The 11959-nt window shown below is 29.3% G+C and overlaps 1 pseudogene; it reads right to left on the bottom strand.

Moving 5' to 3' along the window:
- Nucleotides 1-3030: 3030 nt before the first annotated feature.
- On the bottom strand, nucleotides 3031-4265 carry LOC149224013 (endochitinase 4-like; annotated as a pseudogene).
- Nucleotides 4266-11959: the final 7694 nt, after the last annotated feature.

Consider the following 11959-nt stretch of genomic DNA (forward strand, 5'->3'; position numbering starts at 1 on the left):
AAATTTCATGAAAAAATCTTCTATCCATCCATCAGAGCATGGAATTTTTTCTTTTTAAAATGATTTATAATTCAAATTAATTTCTCTGATGTTACTTGCTGAAATAAATCTTCATTCTTTTCATCCTCTACAAACCTAGGAAAGTTTCCGAACACCTTGAGCATTGAACCTATGTCTTCATGAAGGGGGGCCTAAAAAAGTTTTGAAATGTTTGATTCCCAACAACAAAAAAAATCTTAAAATCCCCCAAAATTATTTCCAAGATCCTTAGTCAAAGCCTAAATGGTGTTATAGTTTCCTATAGTTGGCATAGTCATGGAAGAAATTTATGTTCTACTTCACCATTTCTAACAATAATGCCTAACTCTTGAATCTACAAAACCTTTCTTCACCTAAAAGAAACATTATTTGTTTGCTCTCTTGAAGACACAATTGAACCATTCTTCCATCAAATAAACAATTCTCAAAGTCAAAAGAAGACAACTTTCTTTCAATTTCTCTAATTTGAAAAGTCTTTTGTTTCCTCTTTTTTTAACCCAACCCACTTTTTCTACCTTCCCTTAACCCAACCCACTTAATTTTTTAGAAAACTATAAGCATGCATAAACATATAAATCTAAATAATATGGAACCGAATTCAAAATCATCCTCTTCTCTCTAATAGAAATTATATTTAAAAATCCTCATCTCCCCACTTAAAAATATCTTTAAAAGAGATTTGATTTTTAAATCCACCTTTAACTAGCTCAAAAAAAAAAACTAAAGTAATAAAAATTAAAACCTTGTCTATCATCTAAATTGATCAATATAAATAAATAATTCTTAATGTGCTGAAAATAAGTCCAAGAAAGTGTTGCTTCATCATAAAATTGAGGCCACCCCCGCCATAAGATTTTCCATATAAAAATAGCCAAGAGAAAGGTATTCAAGTGAACATGTTCTATTCCAAAAGTTCTGATTTTTAAATCCACCTTTAACTAGCTCGAAAAAAACTAAAGTAATAAAAATTAAAACCTTATCTATCATCTAAATTGTTCAATATAAATAAATAATTCTTAATGTGCTGAAAATAAGTCCAAGAAAGTGTTGCTTCATCATAAAATTTGAGGCCACCCCTGCCATAAGATTTTCCATAAAAAATAGCCAAGAGAAAGGTATCAAGTGAACATGTTCTATTCCAAAAGTTCTCCTTGCCATAGTTTAGCCCGTAAATGTTTAGAATGTGAAACTCCATGTTCAGTTCTTAGATTATGAATAGCCAAAACTTCCTCGATAAGAGAAATATATGTAATTTTTCCTTCCATATTTCAATACCAATATTATTTTTATATATATATATATATATATATATATATATAAAATGGATTTCAAAATAGTTTTTTGTTTTCTAAAGATATTATATATATAAAAGCGAACTAAAAATAGTTTTAATGTTTTTTAGGAATATGTAAGGAAATTGTTTGTATTTTTCAAATGGAAGATTATGTATACTATTTTTCCTTCTCAATATGAAATTGATAATTAATATATAAAAAACTAATATAAAGTTAAAATTTAATATATATGAATTAAAATGATTTTTTATTATTTTTTATTTTAAAATTAATTATTAATTTTGAAATTTTTTATAGGTTTTGTATTAAGATGAGTTTTTAGTAAGACCAGTTTTTATGGACTTGGAGTATGTGCTAAAATTATTTTTGTTTGGCTAAGAGTTAGTCTTTTTTGGACGTAAGGAAACAGGTTAAAGGCTTAAGACCCAAAAGCTTCTGGGGACTGAAAGCATACCCCTTACAGATCACCATAGGGTTATTTCAAGTGGCGTGGTTTTCCTTAAATAATAGTCATGAATTTGGCCAATAACAGTTAAAGATGACTATCCTCATTGCTAGTTTGACAAATAAATTATGATAAATTTTCCCACATGTGAGAAAGAAAAAAAAAAAAAAATATAACTCCATCAAACCCTTGAAAAAAAAAACTTTAAAAAGATAAATATAACTCCATTAAACCCTTTTAATAATTATTGTAGACGAAATCACCAACTAGTTTGGCCTACGAACTAATACATTTGAACATATGTGTGCTGTCGAAGGCAATATACGGCATGCTGATTATTTTAATTGATGATACTCAAGTTGGAAACGAAGAATTATGCCTCCACCCTTACTCGCTGACACCAGGCAGACCAGAGATTATCACAGTTCTTTGTTTTTAAGCAGGGTGATAAGAAATGAGCAGAATTCTGAGGATTCCACAGGAAATTTTATAAAGTAAAATAAATATCATGTCACATCTCCAACCAATGGAAAAATATTTTTTCTGCGCACTCAATACATTAAAAATTAACTTAAATATTATATTAATAATACATTAAAAATTAACTTAAATATTATATTAATATTAATGTTTTTCATTCTGCCCAGTAAGGATTATGTTAATATCAATGTTTTTAATTCTACCTATATCAATATATGAACTTAAACTTAATATTTATAGATTATAAACTGAAAGAACAAACTAGATATTACGTTAATATTAATGTTTTTAATTCTACCAACACAAAAATTTGAACATATAATTTATAAATTAACAGCAATACTAACCTTACATTTATGAATTGTATGAACAAAAGCAGAGTACACTCTATCATGATTAAAAAAAAACATCTTATTTAACGCTAAAGAAAGATAAATCATCTCCTAACAAGTAAAACAATATATATGTTATTTGTGAAAACCAAGATTGGTCCTTTTCCTGACAATTTCCTAACCAGTAATACACCATCTATTGGCTGCCAAATATATAAAATCAATGTGACATTAAATGCACTAATAAGTACAATTAATTAATCTAATGTTACACAGTTCACTGGCATGCAAAACCCATGGATGTGCTGACAAGTTGAAAGAAAGGGACTGATCATAAGAGAATGTTGTCTCGTTTTGTACATGTCACATAGATCCGTTTCCTGCTAATGCTAACCATGGTAATCAGACTCTATCGATTTTATTGAGTACTTTGAACTATAGTATTTTGAACTATTCTGGATCCTTTGATGGAGACCATATTAATGTACTTTTAACAGCTAAGGTTATTTCCTGGATCTACACCAAACTCATTGCAATAGTTAGTATAATAATTGACACGTTCATCAACTGCGTTGCAGTCTCCACCATTGCATTCATCCCCGCTGATTGCTTTGATCGTTGCCATGAATCCTTGGCCAGATGTAATAGCAGAGTGGCAATTACTATGCTTCATCCAAAACCAGACAGAAGTCTTCCACGAGATTGAGCCATTCCCGGCTACAATTTCAGGGTGATTCAGACCATCAAAGCCCAGGTAATCACCAGCTGCATCATAATTATAGTTCCTGCCAAAGAACTCAGAGTCAAACAGCATGAAACAACCTCAAAGAACTCAGAGTCAAACAGCATGAAACAACCTCTCAAGAGAAATCCAATTCAAATTTAATAGATAGAGTCATTTTTTTTTATAATTCAATTTAATAGTGAATAAATTCATTTTTTTTGGGATACTTTCTTTCTCCATAGACAAGTGTATAGGATTTTTATTTTTATTTTTTTTCAACTATACTTTTGTGACTAAATCTCTGGGACTAAACTTCCACAGATAATTATTTAAGACTAAATCTCTTCCACAGATAATTATTTAAGACTAAATCTCTACACATAACTATGAAACCTTAATTTCCAGAAATAAAATTGAAACCAAACCTCCCCGCATAACTATTAAATCACAAACTAAAACTAAAACTTATACTAAACCCACAAACTCAAAACTAAAACTTATACTAAACCTGATAAACATACCTATCATTATAAACATTATAAACGTGTTTTATAAGATTTTTTCTTCAATGGTTTTGGGGGGCTTTTTTTTCAATGGCATAGCAAGATGTGAAATCAAACCTCCACACTTACCGTTAAGACCAGACCTCTACACGCACACTAAAGACTAAAACTGAGCAATATTGGCGAAGAAAGCAGCGATTTCTCTCTTGTGGTCAACGTCGGGGCCAGTTGTGCCAAAGCCAGAGAATGCAGTGGCTGCGTCCATGAAGTTATTGTATGTATAGAAGCACGAGACAAAATTCCATTGAAGAAATCTTGGGTAGCAAAATCCCCAACATCTCCTCGGCAGATGGAAACAACATCGAAGGCAAGAACGAGCCATAGGATAATAACGCTCAGTGTCATAACAAGGAAGCAGTTTGTCATATTGGCTAATGTCTATCACTACTGTCACTAGCACACAGAGTGTATTTCTTTGCTCAGTAGAAAGAAGACTGTGTTTGTTTATATGGCCATAAAGTCGTGGGAGTTTGAATTTAACTCTGCCGTGACGTTTGAGAATTATATTTTTGTTGACCTAACCTTGGCTAAGAGGAACACATGGCCACATCAATGTTAATATGTTACGCCTATTCTCGACACTATAACTTGTGAGATGGGCCACTTCACCTGTAAATCACCGATGGTTCTAGCTTTGTCAAGCTCCCAAACAATCCATACATCGAGCTGAAGATTCAAGTACATATTGAGAAGATGGTCATGGAAGAAGAGGTTCAATCGTTGGATAATTTAGTGTTTTCTTTCTCTCTCTGGTTCACTGCCAATTGCAGCATCTCAGACTAGGTATTGGTTGCTGGCAAGCTTAGTTATATAATTATAATTATGTATAAATATTTATGGTTATGTATATATATTATAGATATATTTTTTATATTTAATTTTAATTATTGAGTTTAGAAATTTATTTTAAATAGAAAAATAATGTTGATTATAAAAAATGTAAAAATATAATGAATGTAAGATAATGTTAAGCTAGTCTTCCCATATCCATATGAAAAAAGAAAAATTAATTATGAGAATAGTTATGTATAGATATTTGTGGTAAAGACTCATGCACTTTAATAAAAAGAAGGCTTCCTGCAACTTGAATAGGAGAAAAAATGGGTAAGTACTTCCTGCAACTTGAATAGGAGAAAAAATGGGTAAGTATGAGAAAGGAAATGTAATTTGTGGAATATAAAAATGCATGAGAAAAATGATGAATGTGAGATGTAGGTGCAAGATAATTTTGGGAAAAGAAGAACCTAAAACGCATATATACAAAAATGATTAAGTATTAGAGTGCCAGGTTGTGAATTATGTGAGAAGAAACTAGGTAAAAATGTTTTCAGCATATGTGAAAAATGAAGTGTTGAAAAAGAAAAATGTTACTTACAGTATAAGCTCAAAAAATATAAGATATTAATGTTCAATGAATGTTGGTCAACGAGGCTTCCCAATCCCAAGCATAATATGCTGCCTCGTTCCATATTGATCATGAAATATCTACCACTTGCCATCCATAGGTTTTAGTGGGTTTTTCAAAGGATAAATATTCTTACATTGGATTTATAAAATCAATATAGATATTTCATGAAAATATTCAAATTGAAAGCATATTTTGTTTTTTTAAGGGATAAATATTTTTAGATTGGATTTATAGAATTAATATAGATATTTCATGAAAATATTCAAATTGAAAGCATATTTTTTTTAGAACATACAAAAAGGATTTTCATGAAAATAATTTAAATAAAATTATATGAACACATGTGCCTAGAATCTAACTTCTAGAAAAATTCTTTTAACTTTTTATCAATTAAAATTCACAAGTCTAGATAATATACACTTTGTTGATGAAAATTGAGATATATTTGAAACTGAATTGTTTGGAAACATTGTTGAAATGAATTGGAAATTGGCTTTTTCAAAAACTTGTTGATAATATAAAGGAGACTTTTATTTGGAAATATGAATTGGCATAGGCCATAGTCGTAATTATGTTTCACTTTCATAATTTTTTTCATATGTGTGGTCATTCATACAACACAATTCAAAGGCACTACAAGGAAAATATCTTGTAGTGGATATTTTCTTTATAAGCTAAAATTATATTAATCAATCAAAAAAGCATACATAAAGCATTGTTCTGTTGTGGTCTGCAACTTGAGAAACTAGACCAATGTTGGAAAATAGAGTCCAAGTCCAAAAGAAAACATATAGAGTACAAAAGTTGACACTATAAACATCGTCTCCATATAATAAGGTAGAGACAAATAACTAAACTAAACTAGAAAAGTCAAGATAATATATAGGATGTGAACATATTACAAAGCCTACCATGGAGTAGAGATGCTTGACACTAAGTGGAGGTTGACAGATCGATAAGGGCCACTAGTGTTCCTGGGGAAGTGGAACCTTTTCCTTTGAGCAAAAGAGACTCGATCTTCAAGAGATTTACTAACATTTCCCTGTGCTCCATAAAAAAATTCCCATTTTTCACCTGAATGCAATTGGTTTGAAGAGATAATTTGTCTTGATTGTCATCCCGATCAATGAGAAGGAGTAGGGTCAAAGAAATTGGGGATGTGTGAAGTCCAATGGGGGAGTGCTCACTAGTGTAGCCGTCATGACGCTAACCACGGGAAGCATCCAACTACTTTCATTTCCATGCTTCCAATTGTAGAAGCCTCCACCAATCTCAGAAGAAACAACAACATGTGGTGAAGGAAACATAAAGGTAATAAGGTAAAACCTAGTGAATTTCTAGATAGTCCATGTTAGGAGGGCTTGGAATGTCCCTAATTTTGCAAAGCAGTATAGAAACAACATTGGATAGCATAAGCATCACTATAGAGATAAGCTAATATTTTCTTGATTGTCTTGTTCTTGGCGTTTCACCTCTTAAGTTCCATCCACAAACATAAATGTAAAGTGTAATAAGTATATATACATTTGTATAATAAAATATATATGAATGCATAAATAAAAAAACACACTGTAATAGCTAGTGTTTCATAAAAAATAACATTCTTTTGAAGTGATTATGAATACCATCTCTTAAAATATCATCTATTGACTCCATTCCATAATTTCTTTCCTAGATGTTTAAATGTACACTATGAAAAATCATAGTCAATATAATTAATATAAAGGTTTGATGTTCTTGCATTAATCATAAAATAAGTGAATTTACACAATATAACTAATTACAAAATTGTTCAATTAATTTGTGATACTTCAACATATCCTCACAACCCATACTTAATTCAATGTTGATCAATTTTTTGGTATGCTCTTGTTTGTATGTTATCACCTATTAGAAGAGATTCATTTATGGCTATAAGTTAATTATTTAAATAAAATGACCACAATAAATATGAAATATTAAGTAAATCCCAAAATGTGCATACTCACAAATTTTATCATCAACCTATTTCTCCTTGTCTTATGTGGTGAATGGGTTACATTTTGTTTTGTTTTGTTTTTTTTTTAACAAAACATTGAAAACTAGTATTTCATGGAATATTAAATTTGGTGTAAATAAAATAATAAAACAATAATTAAATACCTTTGAAGCATATTGTTGTTGGGATGGTTCCTTTTGCGGTCAAATTATGTTTATTACTTTTATTATTTCCTTGTAAACTTTTTTGGACATCCCTAATTGCATTTATGTTTATTACTTTTACTAATTCCTTGTAAACATTTTTGGATAATAGTAAACTTTTTTGGATGTCCCTAATTGCATATATTGTCTTTCCTCTTGATTGTCCTTTAGAATTTGATAATATTCACTAAAAATGAAAAGAACAATTTTATTTTTATTTTTATTTTTAAATTGACCAGCAACAAAATGTAGAAAAAATAAGTTAATTTGTTAATTTTTTCAATGTCTTATACAAGACATTTATTATTAATAAATTTTAAATGTTTTTTTTGTTGTTGTAAGTTTTTTCTATTGGGAGTCTCATGGGTATCATTAGCTGTTTTTATGGAATACTTCTTTTAGTTTATAGATAACCTTATTCTTGAAGTTCATTGGATTGTGTGTGGAAAGTATGTCTATATGTTTTTTCAACTATATCTCTCATAGTTTTGTAAATATTTTCACCCCTCTCCTTAATTTTCAGTGCCACCCCAAATGAACTAAGAACTAAGTCATCATTTACATGATTTATGATTTTCATTCTATTAGGATGAAATTCCGTTATTTCACTATTGACCTTTGTACAACACTAAAAAATGTGAAATTGAGTGTTTAAAACATGTTACAATTAATATTAAGAAGTTCTTTTTTAGGAAAAAGTTAAAAATCTTCATGTTGATTACCTTTTGATCACCAAATTTCACTATTTGTAAAATTTAGGTAAAACTTTTATGCTATTTTATACTCATATTGCAAACCATGCTATCAAATTTCTTCAAGTTTTTTATTTGTATTGGCTTGCATTAACCAATAAGCATGAATAATTTAAACTTATAGACTATTCAAAAATATTAAATTTTAATAAAAATTAAAAAGCTTACTTTGTTCTCTTATTGGAATGAGCTATAATTGCACTTTGTTGCAATAATTTATTTTAAGTTAACTTCTATCACCCATTTTCTATCAAAACAAAACAAAAAATTATTAGATATAGAAATTATAAATTTGTTTCACAAAATAAGATATTGATACACATACTAAAAAAAACTATGAATAAGTGCGCTGTATATATATATATACATATACACATTTACCATGTTGTTATAGATCCAAAGCTTTTTGTTCTAAATTCTTATATCCACATAGTGCTTTATAAAGTAACATACACATCGATGCCTCATTACTATTCACTGTGCACTACCAAACTAGTGAACAAATTTGAAATATACCATTTTCTATTATTAAAAATAATGCTAACTACATATTTAGCGACGTTGTGCTATCAATATGAACATTCATATGCATTGGTGCACAATTATTGTATAAACATTTTTATAAAAAAATGATAGTGACATAGTTTTGGATTTAGTACAGTGAGTGGTCCAATTCTAAGAGATACTACATGACCCATATACAATTAAAAACCTTATAATAATCTATTTCTCAAAAGAAACAAATATTTTAAAATATAGAGAGGGAAACTAAAGAGAAATGAAAAGAAAGCTAGGTGTGTCATTATTTAAAGAATCAAGGCATTTTTTATATGTAAATGCATTGGTGAGCCATAAAATAATAGATAATATTTCTAACTTTTAAGAGTTTTTCAAAATTCTATTTGAAGTTAGATTGTTCTATGCTTCCCAAACTTTATTTTAAGAATATATTCATGTATTGATAGGGGTGTTGGCTCAAAATACAAGGAAAATAAGTTTGTAATATCAAATTACTAATATACTCAACCAACGTTAAACATGGTCACCATGGTCAACAAGTTCAACCATAGTCAACCATATTCAACCATGGTTAAACTAGATTCACAATGGTTAATCATGCTCATCAATTGTCAAGCATGGTCACTATGATCATCCATAGACATCCATAGTCAACCTGGTCAACCATTGCTAACATGATCAACAATAGTCATTTGTAGCTAAATGTTGACAACCATGGTTAACCATGTTCTGCTATAGTCAACCATAGTTGACCATAGTCAATTGTGTTCTAATAAGATCAAACATGGTCACCATGGTTAAACATAGTCAAACGTGGTCAAAAAGTTCAACCATAGTCAATCATGTTAAACCATTATCAAGCCAACTTAATAATGGTCAACAATATTTAGTCATTAATGATCAATATGTTCAACCATAGTCAACCATTTTCAACCAAGGCCATCCATAGTCAACCATGATCATCCTTATAAATTCATGGTCAAAATGATCAAACATATTCATCTATAGTTAAACAATAACAACCATGGTCAACCATGTTCAAACAAGCTCAACCATGGTCAAACATGGTCATGGTTACAAATAATCAAACATGGTCAACAAGTTCAACCATAGTCAACCATGGTTAATCCAAATCAATAATGGTTAACCATATATGACCATAGTTGGCCCTTTTCAACCATGGTCAATCATCATCAACCATTTTTCAACCATCATCAACCACATTCAATCATAATAAACCATAAGCAATCAAGGTCAACCCTCATCAACAATGGTTAAACCTTGTCAACCATATGTTGACCATATTTAACCATATTCAACCAAAGTTAACTGTAGTCAACGATAATATACTAGTCATCATGCATGTTGGTCATTAACTATCACAACCACATTTAAAGTGGTTGATTAATTTTGATCAATGCCATAAATATTTTCAAGGTAAAAATGAGATTGATTGACATTTAACAGTCAAATCGTTACTCAGAGGTGTGTCACTTGTCCCACAAACAAGGGGATTTCACACATCAAAATGGTGTCAAGCTTGGATATTACCTTCAAATTGGATTATTATTATTATTTTCAACCACTTTTCATGTGGTTGTGCTAGTTTATAGAAAAGTATGATGCATTATGGGTTGATGGTTGATGCAAGTAGTCACTAATAATAAGAAAATTGCATAGGAAAACACATGTTGAAATAAAAAAGTACTTAAACATCGAACTAAGCTAGAAGATGGACAGAAACAAATATCAGTGTAAAGGTAGTCAAAATCTAAAGACATGGTCAAAATATGCACCTATTAGACAAAAGTATATCTTCAAAACATTCCTAAAAAATGCTACTATGAAATTCTTTGAAATGGTAAAATCAAACAATGACAAAAAAAAAAATGGAATAGTAGTAGGTCATATTAATCATGTAAATTGTATGATGATGAAAAATCAAGGCATTCTCAAAGGGTTGTTTGTGGATGATTCATTTGTATACAATGAATTGGTGATGCAGGTTAGCAATTACCGCATTCACATCTGTCTCAATATAGCCTAGAGTTTATTTGATGTGAATGAGATATCATCTCTCTATTGTGATTTTTTCTAGTTGAGTGGGAAGGTGTTTTATACCTACTTATATCGTTTCTAATTAAGTTGAAGTATTTATTTATACATATATATTTTTTTAGTTGAGTTAAAAAAGGTCAAATTTATGTTTAGAGGGGGTTTCTTGTCATACAAACAAAGAAATTTCATATAACAATTTAGTGGTGACCTTAACATTAAATTAATATTAATAATATTATTATAATTTAGTATAAGAGATATGTATAATACCCAAGATACAATTCAAATTACAAAAGTAATATTAGAATAAATTACAAAAAATTATTTCAATATTCTCAATATGCATTATTACTAAAAATATTTTGATATCAACCTTTAGATAAAATAATTAAAAGTAAAGAAATAATACCAAATTTAAAACAAATAACATCTTGATAAAAATATATCAGTGTCCATGTAAATATTTGAATATCGACTTTATTCATATATTTATAAGGGAATTGAATTTTTTTAATGAATAATATATTAGGGAATTGAAAGATTTTTTTTTTTTTTTAATGATAAAACATTTAAATGATATGTATATTTCTTAGAAAAAATCATAGTTTCTATTTAATATAAACTTGAAAGTACATCCAAGGTCAAGTTGACTACATCATAATCAACTAACACATTTCTTCAAAATTGCTTTTTTATTGAGAGGGCCTTCTGTAAGATTTAACTAATAGGATCTAAATACATAGTTGATAGAAACATAAATTCCAAATATGACCTAAAATATGAGCAAAAGGCATGGCATATATGCAATTGATGCATACATTTTAGTTGGGAATAATAACATGGCAAGAGATAACGGTATTATCCTTATATTCCTCAATGAATTGAGATTGATTCTAAATAAGAAGTCCCCCCTTTTAGAGAGAGTTGGATTGTACATTATGTTTATGATAAATATTATTGAATGAAATTACTTGAAATAGAGAAATGATTTCCTTCAACTATGGAGCAATTGTGAAAGACCCAAATTATAGATCTGTGTCTTGTCTTGCATCCAGTAAATAACCATTTTAGCATACCTGAATACCTAAAGACAATGGAAATTCTTTGTAATGGTTAATTTCATAAGAGAATAGAAAGCACTAAGTTATCCCAAGTTGTTGGAA

Source organism: Pinus tabuliformis, chromosome Q (assembly GCF_031772625.1).
Source record: "Pinus tabuliformis cultivar Carrire ecotype Pingquan chromosome Q, CPIR1, whole genome shotgun sequence".
Taxonomy (NCBI): domain Eukaryota; kingdom Viridiplantae; phylum Streptophyta; class Pinopsida; order Pinales; family Pinaceae; genus Pinus; species Pinus tabuliformis.